The sequence below is a fragment of the Schistocerca piceifrons genome, chromosome 7 (assembly GCF_021461385.2).
Source record: "Schistocerca piceifrons isolate TAMUIC-IGC-003096 chromosome 7, iqSchPice1.1, whole genome shotgun sequence".
Classification (NCBI taxonomy): Eukaryota; Metazoa; Arthropoda; class Insecta; order Orthoptera; family Acrididae; genus Schistocerca; species Schistocerca piceifrons.
Genome location: NC_060144.1, coordinates 207,346,863 through 207,359,118, shown reverse-complemented (window position 1 = coordinate 207,359,118; position 12,256 = coordinate 207,346,863). Strand labels below are relative to the sequence as shown.

Sequence of the window (12,256 nt, the reverse complement as noted above, 5' to 3'; positions counted from 1 at the left end):
GTTAGCGCTGCAGCACATATATACCGGGTAGTTATGATCAAATTTTCCCTGTTCAACACGTTACAATGAGGAAACTAATTACCCTACGAGTACGGTAGTATTGATGTCCAGACTATCGGGTGCATGATTTCCATGCGTCAGAGCCCCACCGTCCAAATTCCAACTATGGCCACCAGGTGCTGTGATCAGTCATCAACATTCATACTCTCACACGCCTAATCAGCCGCAGTGCACTTGTTGACGTGTCAACATGACCTTGGACAAAAGGAGCAGGGCATTACCGATGAAGCTCTGTTGTCAAAACAACAGTAATGCTGCAACCGCACTTCAAGAATATCGCAGGCTGAAAGGATTACGGAAGGGTCCTCTTTCTGCACCTGCTGCACGGAGCATGATGAAGTTCGAATCAACTGGAAAACTGGGCGTCGCTCACAGAAGAGACAGGCCACTGATTGCACCACAAGTGGTCGATGAAATCGCTGTTGCTATGGCAGACAACGCTGCGCGCAGATCCCGATCGTCAGGCAGTGCGCGTGCTGTGTCACGACAGTTGAACGTCGCTTTACGGAAGGTTCTTCGAACCATCCTCAAATGGTATCCGTACAAGACCCATATTGTACAGTAGTACAGTTGTTGTTGTTGTTGTGGTCTTCAGTCCTGAGACTGGTTTGATGCAGTTCTCCGTGCTACTCTATCCTGTGCAAGCTTCTTCATCTCCCAGTACCTACTGCAACCTACATCCTTCTGAATCTGCTTAGTGTATTCATCTCTTGGTCTCCCTCTACGATTTTTACCCTCCACGGTGCCCTCCAATGTTAAATTTGTGATCCCTTGATGCCTCAGAACATGTCCTACCAACCGATCCCTTCTTCTAGTCAAGTTGTGCCACAAACTTCTCTTCTCCCCAATCCTGTTCAATACCTCCGCATTAGTTACGTGATCTACCCACCTTATCTTCAGCATTATTCTGTAGCACCACATTTCGAAAGCTTCTATTCTCTTCTTGTCCAAACTAGTTATCGTCCATGTTTCACTTCCATACATGGCTATACTCCATACAAATACTTTCCGAAACGACTTCCTGACACTTAAATCTATACTCGATGTTAACAAATTTCTCTTCTTGAGAAACGCTTTCCTTGCCATTGCCAGTCTACATTTTATATCCTCTCTACTTCCACCATCATCAGTTATTTTACTCCCTAAATAGCAAAACTCCTTTACTACTTTAAGTGTCTCATTTCCTAATCTAATTCCCTCAGCATCACCCGACTTAATTTGACTACATTCCATTATCCTCGTTTTGCTTTTGTTGATGTTCATCTTATATCCTCCTTTCAAGACACTGTCCATTCCGTTCAACTGCTCTTCCAAGTTCTTTGCTGTCTCTGACAGAATTACAATTTCATCGGCGAACCTCAAAGTTTTTACTTCTTCTCCATGAATTTTAATACCTACTCCGAATTTTTCTTTTGTTTCCTTTACTGCTTGCTCAATATACAGATTGAATAACATCGGGGAGAGGCTACAACCCTGTCTCACTCCTTTCCCAACCACTGCTTCTCTTTCATGCCCCTCGACTCTTATAACTGCCATCTGGTTTCTGTACAAATTGTAAATAGCCTCTCGCTCCCTGTATTTTACCCCTGCCACCTTCAGAATGTGAAACAGAGTATTCCAGTTAACATTGTCAAAAGCTTTCTCTAAGTCAACAAATGCTAGAAACGTAGGTTTGCCTTTTCTTAATCTTTCTTCTAAGATAAGTCGTAAGGTCAGTATTGCCTCACGTGTTCCAACATTTCTACGGAATCCGAACTGATCTTCTCGGAGGTCGGCTTCTACCAGTTTTTCCATTCGTCTGTAAAGAATTCGCGTTAGTATTTTGCAGCTGTGACTTATTAAACTGATAGTTCGGTAATTTTCACATCCGTCAACACCTGCTTTCTTTGGGATTGGAATTATTATATTCTTCTTTAAGTCTGAGGGTATTTCGCCTGTCTCATACATCGTGCTCACCAGTTGGTAGAGTTTTGTCATGACTGGCTCTGCCGAGGCCATCAGTAGTTCTAATGGAATGTTGTCTACTCCCGGGGCCTTGTTTCGACTCAGGTCTTTCAGTGCTCTGTCGAACTCTTCACGCAGTATTTTATCTCCCATTTCGTCTTCATCTACATCCTCTTCCATTTCCATAATATTGTCCTCAAGTACATCGCCCTTGTATAGACCCTCTATATACTCCTTCCACCTTTCTGCCTTCCCTTCTTTGCTTAGAACTGGATTGCCATCTGAGCTCTTGATATTCATACATGTGGTTCTCTTCTCTCCAAAGGTCTCTTTAATTTTCCTGTAGGCAGTATCTATCTTACCCCTAGTGAGACAAGCCTCTACATCCTTACATTTGTCCTCTAGCCATCGCTGCTTAGCCATTTTGCACTTCCTGTCGATAACATTTTTGAGACGTTTGTATTCCTTTTTGCCTGCTTCATTTACTGCATTTTTATATTTTCTCCTTTCATCAATTAAATTCAATATTTCTTCTGTTACCCTAGGATTTCTATTAGCCCTCGTCTTTTTACCTAGTTGATCGTCTGCTGCCTTCACTACTTCATCCCTCAGAGCTACCCATTCTTCTTCTACTGTATTTCTTTCCCCATTCCTGCCAATTGTTCCCTTATGCTCTCCCTGAAACCCTCTACAACCTCTGGTTCTTTCAGCTTATCTAGGTCCCATCTCCTTAAATTCCCAACTTTTTGCAGTTTCTTCAGTTTCAATCTGCAGTTCATAACCAATAGATCGTGGTCAGAATCCTCATCTGCCCCAGGAAATGTCTTACAATTTAAAACCTGGTTCCTAAATCTCTGTCTTACCATTATATAATCTATCTGATACCTTTTAGTATCTCCAGGATTCTTCCAGGTATACAACCTTCTTTTATGATTCTTGAACCAAGTGTTAGCTATGATTAAGTTATGCTCTGTGCAAAATTCTACAAGGCGGCTTCCTCTTTCATTCCTTCCCCCCAATCCATATTCACCTACTATGTTTCCTTCTCTCCCTTTTCCTACTGACGAATTCCAATCACCCATGACTATTAAATTTTCGTCTCCCTTCACTACCTGAATAATTTCTTTTATCTCGTCATACATTTCCTCTATTTCTTCATCATCTGCAGAGCTAGTTGGCATAGTACAGTAGCTTGCACTAAAAGACGCACAGTGACGTGTTGACTTCGCTCTCCACTTTCTCGCAAGGACTGACGTTGACGAGGGCTTTCTCTGGATCATCCTGTGGACAGATGAAGCTCATTTTTCTCTTACGGATGAGGTGAACATATGGAATTGCCGAGTGTGGCGATCTTCACCTCCAGTCACTGTGCATGAAGTTTCTCAGAATGGTGAACGTGTCAGCGTAAGCTGTGGCTTCAAGGCTGCGTTCATCTTTGGCCCATTCTTTTTTGAACAGTTTGGCGCTCAAGGCCCAAAGACGTGCAGTGTGACTGGCTGGCGGTAGTGCGATATGCTTCGCCTGCATGACATACCCGCCCTACAGGAGAGACTCGGTCTGAACTCAACAGTTTTCTTGCCAGGTGGGGCCCCACCTCACATAGCTCGTGAAGTTCACCTGCATCTCGGAAACACATTCAGAAACGATCGAATTATCAGCCGACCGTTTCCAAATGCGTGGCCGGCACGATCACCTGATCTCACTCCCTGTGCTTTCTGGTTGTGGGGATACCTGAAGGACAGGGTTTACCAGGGGAACATTCACACATGTGCCGATATGAAGCGCAGCATATCAAGAGAGGTAGCCAGTATACATACGGACATGCTTCGTTCTGCTGTGCAGAACGCACTACTGCGCTTTCAGACTTTTCTGGACACTAATGGGCGCCATATTGAGCCCTTTTTGTACCAGTAATGGTACCGGTATGTAATGGTATAATTTACAGTAGCAGCACATTAAAAGTGTTTCAATTGAATTGATTCTGCATTATTCTTCTTCCTGAAGTACTTGACGTAAACGCTAACAAGTTTGCTACTCGTCCCGTAATTAGTTTCCCTGTTATAACGTGTTAAATAGGGAAAGCTTAATTATAACAACTCGGTATATGCGCGAGTTGCCGGCAGACAGCGCGGTGGAGACCGTACCTCGTGTGCACTAGAGAGCCTGTATAGGGAGAGAATGGCCAACAGGACGATACGGGGGCCATTTTTCCGCCAAACTGCGGGCGGGACTTTTGAATGGTAGTGGAGTAGTGGAGTACACACCGAATCAAAAGCACAGGACAATATGGCGAAATCATTCGATAAGTGAATTTCTTCACAGCTGTAATACACTCATAGTAGCCTACTACGTATAGCACAGGAAAATTTGATACAGTGGCTGTAAAAATTATTCGTTACCTGCATTTATCTCCTTTAAAGTTCATTTACTAGACATATTGCAATGAAAGTAACGTAAATAAAAAATATAGTGTAAAGCATTTGTTTTGTATTGGAAGTGCATAACGCTAAAGATTTAACATACCTGTATTACACCAGATGAGTGAAAGTCGTAAGCAGTTGTTTACTTGTGAGATGCAAAAAGTGTGAGACGTATTAGTACTTCTTGTCACGTCTTCAAACTTTTTGCATGTCAAAGTAAACAACTGCTTACTACTTTCTTCATTGCGTGGAGATGCCAACATGCGAAATCCACCTTCGCCTCTATTGGAACAACCAAATGCAGCACAACCTGGCATCGTTTACGAACGTCTGCAGAACGAATTACAGATGTCAAAAACAATATTGAACAATTACTAACGTGTTTACTTCAAACATGTAGGCCTACCGACTTCATCACAAAACGCTTCGTTATTTCAACTCGTATTTAAGATCGCAAACGATAATTACGTACTAAAAACGATATACAACTAAATCGAACATGCATGCACAACGCATATGAAGTCTCTCAATAATTAAAAAAACCTTTTAATCGTTTCCAAAAGTCCTCTGAACTTCTATTCAACTCAAAAGCACGGCGAACATAGGAAGCGCGAGAGACGTTTGGCAGAAAAATGGCGCCAAAGCTAATCAACCAATCACGGGCAACTTCATCTATGATCACTCTCTCTGTATACAGGCTCTCTAGTGGCACCTCCCATAGGAGGCCTCCAGTGGCCGGCCTACGCTGACACAGTTGGCGGCAGATACAAACACATCCGACCCGCGACACCGCACGCGGACACTCACTCCCATACGCACTGTGGGATACAGCAATGTGCATAACGCAGTAGGTCACTATCACGCACTTCTTGTAAATTGTATCGAACATTACCCACCTTGTGGAAGCAACGCATTGGTGGATGTGCGGCAACATGGATAGGCGGAACAGGGTATCTGGTGTTGTCATTCTTAGAGCAAGATGGGGACTTCATAACCAAAAATTTTTATTTATTTTTACATTTTGGCCCTGTGTGCTTTTGAAGTGCATTTGATTTAGGTTCACGTTAAACAGCCATATGATAGGAACACAGCTCCCGAAACACGTTGCTGTGGTTACTTATTTAGTTAGTTAGTTCCATGTTCCAAAGATTATTTGAACGATTCCTTTGTCGAAATGATGTGGAAAGAGTCAGTTTACAGGATATGTATACTTGATTAGTGTTAACATTAATGAAGACATTACCATTTTATTCCTATTCGTGTAATTTCACTTAAAAAGTAAGTTTTCTTTCTATTGGCTACCAGTTTTTAGGTAGAATCTCGTCAGTAGAAGAGGAGTTGTCCAGGAGAAATGACTTTCAATTAGATTTAAACCTTGCTTCTGTACCTGTCAGGTATTTTATGTTATTGCGCAAATGATCAAAAATTTTTATTGCTGCATGTTGAATTCCTGTCTGCGCCAATGACAGATTTAACAATGTACGTCATTTTTCCCCGTGCTGTTCTCGAATAGTGATGGAAGTATTCATGAGGAATTTTATTAGCAAAATTATGTGATGTGACAACGCAATTAAAATGCCTAGCTCCTTGTAGAGGTGCCTACATGACGTTTCTGGGTGAACACAACATATTATTCTTACTGTTCGCTTTTGTGCAATGAATGCTTTATTTATAAGTGACTAGTTACCCAGAAAACTATTCTGTATGATATTACTGAGTGCAATATGTTAGGAGGTTGATACATTTGTTTCCAAGATTAGCAATTCTACAAAGTGCAAAAGTAGCTGAACTTAATTGTCTTCCAGTTCAAGTTTTCAACAATATGTACACCTAAAAATTTGGTGCATTATTTCTACTTACTGACTGCTATTCATTTGCGACATCAATTGTTGGTATGATTCTATTCGTTGTACAGAACTAAAGGTAGCGTATTTTTTCAAAAATTTAGGGACAGTCCATTTTCAGAGAACCACTTAATAATCTTTGCAAAATATCATTTACTAACTGTTTCGTTCCTTTCTCTCTTATGAAATTTGTTATAACACTAGTATCACCTGCGAAAACTATCAGTTTTGCTTGTTAAATGTTAAGTGGAAGATCATTCAGTAGTATAAGGAATAGCAGTGGACACAAAATTGAACCCTATGGGATTCCCTTTGTTATTTTACCCCGTCACGTAATTTCGTGCGTTTCTGGCACTGTCTGAATTATTAAACACAATCTTTTGCATTCTGTTTCTCAAGTATGGTTGAAAACATCTGTGTGTAAAGCCATTGATTCGATAAAACTTGTGTTTTACTATGAAAGTAGCGGGATATACACTTTCGAAGGCTTTCGAGAAACCACAAAAATACTAACTGGTGATATATTATTATTTAAGGCTTGTAATGAGAGAACATATAAATAACATTCTCAGTAGAGTAACCTTTCTGAAATCCAAACTGTGGTATGCTAAGTAAATTTTTCCACTGAATAGTACGGCTACTCTTGAGTACATTTCTTTTTCAACTGTTTTGGAAAATATTATCAGTAAGGAAATTGGACGATAATTGTTTAAGTCTGTCTTGTTACCTTTCTTATGAAGTGATTTAATAATTGGGTATGTTAAACTGTCTGGAAAAGTTCCCTGGTCCAGTGATGCATTGCATATAACGCTAAGGACATTACTTAATAAGATGAACAACTTTTCAGAGTTCTGTTTGAAATACTATCAACTGCGCAAGAGCTTTTATTTAATTTTTACAATTGTGTAAGTTTCAGTAAAGGATGTTGATGCTGGTTATAGTCTGAAACGTCCCCTTAGAAAAATTAAGAATTACTGTGCTGGAAACTTCTACGTTATTTGATTCTCAAACAACTGAGCAAAACTCAACGTACTCAAACAGTTTTCTCTTTACTTATTATGATCATCACTAAACTGACGCACAATATTTTTAGTGCAACGCAGTCTGACTTTCCATAATCCCTACAAAAGAATGGTCCTGAGTAGCAATAACCTATACCTTTCATCAAACACTTACCTCACAAAAATCTTCGTTACTCGAACTACTGCAATACAGCGAGCTCCAATACTGCCAACTAAATAAAAGATTCTAACTACTGATGGCACTAACTACTGATAGGCATAGTTACCAAATGAAAGATTTTAATAGAGAACAATGTATTTACCTTAATAATATTCAAAAGTCATCATATATATATCTATCAATTCATGACATCCATCTTTACAAATGTCCATTTCCTTTTTCTGGCGGACACGCGTCCAGATCGTGCGCTTATAGTAACCTCTCTAAACTCCGGCATCTCTCTCTCCACATCCACCACTGCTGGCGGCTCACCTCCAACTGCGCAACGCTACGCGCTGTTCCCATCCAACAACCCAACACTACAATAGTGTATATTCCAACAATGCCAACCAGCTACAGACTGCACACAGCACAGTCAGTGATTTTCATACAGAGCACATAAAAACCTAAACAGCCTACTTACAAGTTGCTTAAAGTTTTGTGGAATGACGTTTTTAGTATCTTCTCTTGCTTCTTCAAATGAACCATTTGATGATATATTTGCTGCAACGTTTAGGAAGTGATTGTTAAAAGTACTTGTGACTTGTGAATTATCAGTCATAACATTGTCATTTAGTTTAACTATTATGGAGTCTTGTACACTGACTGACTGTCCTGTCTCCCGTTTGACAGTATCTTATATAGTTTTCATCTTATTATGTGCATTATTTATTTCTGTTTGGATATGCACAGGTCTGGACATTTTAATCAGTTTCCTTAAAACTTGACATTATTTTATAGCACGCAAGTAACGTCGGATCTTGACTTATTCTGCCCTTTACATAAATTTCTATCTTCTTCTTGCGTGAGGCTGCAATTCTCCTGGTTATCACGGCTAACTTGTTTTCTTAATGGATCTTCCGTATATTTTTTTAGGCAAGTAATTTTTAAGTATAGAAAAAAATTTACTACGGAATAAATAGAATTTGAAATTAACATACCTTTCTACATATACCTCATCCCATATCCTTTTCAGTGTATTTTGTCCCTAATATTAGTAGTTGTATGCCAAACTATTCGTAACGATTTCCCATTAATACTCAAGTGGGTAGAACGGGATCAGTGGACCAGTTTTGTCCTTTCCGTGATCCTGTTTCTCAGGCGTCGAGCCATGACAATCTGCCCTTTGTCAAAGCCTCTTATGTCACAGAATTTCCCCATTTCCGGCCCGTATCGCTGCTAGAGTTATTCCCGTTCGTCTCTGCTCCGCTGAAATAGTTTCCTCATGGAGTCACGCGCCCGTTAGACCACCAGGCGGGATTCAATCTTGTGATGTGCAGTGATCATAATGATTTGGATCTTCATTGTATGTCGAAAGATTGCATTTTAATAATCGATTTCACTTCTGGACCTTTTTTTTCGTCCTGACCGTTATCGCGTATCTGCACGGGGTCGACATGTTAATTGTTGCATCTGATAATAATAGTGGCAGAGGAAAACCGGATACCATACCTGTGGACACCTATCCCCACCTACCCCTCCCCGTCCGGGATGGAATTTGTGTACCCCAACTATCTGCATCTAATTATATCACATGTAAAAATGTGCAAATGTTTTCTAACTGTTTACGAATCGTGTAACTGAGGTAGGACGTTGGCACCAACTCGATATTCACTTAGTCGGATGTAGGAAACTACCTAATAACGACGTCCAGACTCGCAGGCACAACTATGGTAACCAACATTTGATCATGCTTTTAAGGGAGGTGACCAACATCTGACCGTGATTTTAAGGGCGGATTAAGGAAGCTTTAGTCGTAATAAATGTCAGCTGCACAACTATATCGCATTTTCTTGGAATAGTTGACAATAGAGATATAAATATAAAAAAGCTGTCATAATTTGCTTTCTTTTAGTGCATTATATCATACGAAACTGTTTTTTTTTCTTTTTGGATAACTCCACAAAGCGAGAGAATTTTTGAATGCAAAGCCTGTAGTAAGACTCATTTGTGGTGTGAATTCAAGAACAGACTGCCGAAACAATTGGATTATTAACTATTGCTTTCCAGTATATTTATTTATTAATGAATTTTATTGCAAAGAAAACAATTACGGGAAGAAGACTACACAAATCGGTGAAACATTTCGGGTTGACTGTGCTGTTTTCGACTGCCACGAACTTAAGCGATCTGTTAAATACTGGCTCTTTGAAACCGTTAAAAATGTTGTTGTTTTGTACATCAGTTGAGAAATGAGTAATGTAACGAGTGTGTTTAAACATGAACGTTTCTATAATCCCCCTTCCCGAGTTATTGTTAGTTCCGTGTGTCACCTGTATCTTAGCTGCCGATCGCTACGAAGCAAACGCATCCGTGGGTTGCGAGTGCTGACAGAGAAACAAGCAAACATTCCCCCTTCTCACTACGCTTCTAGACGCGTAGACTACAACAATATTTGTCCTCTCGTCGTATTACCTTGAGCCAAACCGTCTACTTTCCGTAGAAGCGCAAACGGAAAAAGACTATCTCGACGACAGCATCGATTATTACAAATGATTTTTCGAGATTTGTCGGCCATGGAATTTGAACTACCGGTAGTACTTCGTAGAATTAATATTTGTAACAGTTATCACCGTGCCGGCCTGTGTGGCCGAGCGGTTCTAGGCGCTACAGTCTGCAACTGCGCGACCTCTACAGTCGCAGGTTCGAATGCTGCCTCGGGCATGGATGTGTGTGATGCCTGTAGGTTAGTTAAGTTTAACTAGTTCTAAGTTTTAGGGGTCTGATGACCTCCGATGTTAAGTCCCATAGTGCTCAGAGCCATTTGAACCATACCGCTGACGGAATATATTGAAGAAACAGGGAGTCAGTAAGGGAGCACGGAAAACTAAACAAAAAATTGTTGTAATACTGGAGATACCGAAAATACAGGAGAGTTAGTCACCGTAGGCACACCACACGGCCCTCATCGTTATTCTACTGTTCTGTACAGGGCCAGCGCGCCTCCTCCAGTACCAAAGTGGTATGCTAAAGGGCATGGCTATCTGGGTGGGTTCGCAAGTTATCGATGTTTTAGTTAATAAATATTAATTACAAATCGTCATTCGGCTGTAACAAATTATACTTGTCGAGATATTTGCACCTCGTACATCACATGTGATATTTGAATTACTTGAGAATTTTTTTCAGAAGAAAGCGTCGAAAAGTAGGTTCAGCAGCGCTCTTGTACCATGCGTTTTGGTATTAATTTGTGGAATATACCCCTCACAAGACTTGTAATGTGACAGTGAATAATAGGTGGTTCCAACTTCAGATATCTGTTTTTGATTCTAGGGGTCATTTGTAAGGAAGAAGCCGAATACGGGAACTTGAATCTAACGAAGAAATCTGATAAGTTGTAGTAGGCTGTTTAGGTTTTCTTATTGGTAACGCCACGTAGCGCTCTGTATGAAAATCACTGGCTGTGCTTTGTGCAGTCTGTGGCTAGTTTGCATTGTTGTCTGCCATTGTAGTGTTGGGCAGCTGGATGTGAACAGCGCGTAGCTTTGCGCAGTTGGAGGTGAGCCGCCAGCAGTGGTGGATGTGGGGAGTGAGATGGCGGAGTTTTGAGAGCGGATGCTCTGGACAGAGACAGTAAATTTGTAAGACTGGATGTCATGAACTGATATATATATATATATATATATATATATATATATATATATATATATATATATGATGATTTTGGAACATTACTAAGATAAATACATTGTTTGTTCTCTATCAAAATCTTTCATTTGCTAACTATGTCTATCAGTAGCTAGTGCCCTCAGTAGTTAGAATCTTTTATTTAGCTGGCAATAGTGGCGCTCGCTGTATTGCGGTAGTTCGAGTAACGAAGATTTTTGTGAGGTAGTGATTCATGAAAGGTATAGGTTATTGTTAGTCAGGGCCATTCTTTTGTAGGGATTTTTGAAAGCCAGATTGTGTTGCGCTAAAAATATTGTGTGTCAGTTTAGTGTTGATCAGAATAAGTACAGAGCGAAATATCTGAGTACGTTCAGTTCTGCTCAGCTGTTTGAAAATCAAAATTCATTAATTTTTCCAAGGGGACGCTTCATGTGGGAGTAATCGCGTGGTTCAGCTCGACCGAAGTGCAATGGAAAAGCCTCACCCCGGAGGAACCACCTTCATGATCACGGTATCCCCTACTCCAGGTAAGTACATGAAACGTCCCCTTAGAAAAATTAATGAATTACTGTGCTGGTAAGCCCCTACGTTATTTGATTTTCAAACAGCTGAGCAGAACTGAACGTACTCAGGCATTTCGCATTTCGCTCTTTACCTATTCTGATCAACACTAAAATGACACACAATATTTTTAGCGCAACGCAATCTGACTTTCAATAATCCCTACAAAAGAATGGCCCTGTCTAACATTAAACTATACCTTTCACATATCACTTACCTCACAAAAATCTTCGTTACTCAAGCTACTGCAATACAGCGAGCGCCACTACTGCCAGCTAAATAAAAGATTCTAACTACTGAAGTCACTAATTACTGATAGGCATAGTTAGCAAATGAAAGATTTTGATAACGAACAAAAAATGTATTTACCTCAATAGCGCACAAAAGTCATAATATATATATCAGTTCATGACAGCCAGTCTTACAAATTTACTGTCTCTGTCCAGATCATCCGCTCTCAAAATTCCGCCATCTCACTCCCCACATCCACCACTGCTGGCGGCTCACCTCCAACTGCGCAACGCTACGCGCTGTTCGCATCCAACTGCCCAACACTACAATGGCAGACAACAACGCAAACTAGCCACAGACTGCACA

At 40.5% G+C, this 12,256-nt stretch overlaps 1 pseudogene; it reads right to left on the bottom strand.

The window, feature by feature from the left end:
- Positions 1-11,457: 11,457 nt before the first annotated feature.
- LOC124709421 lies at positions 11,458-11,633 on the bottom strand (annotated as a pseudogene).
- Between the last annotated feature and the right edge of the window lie 623 nt (positions 11,634-12,256).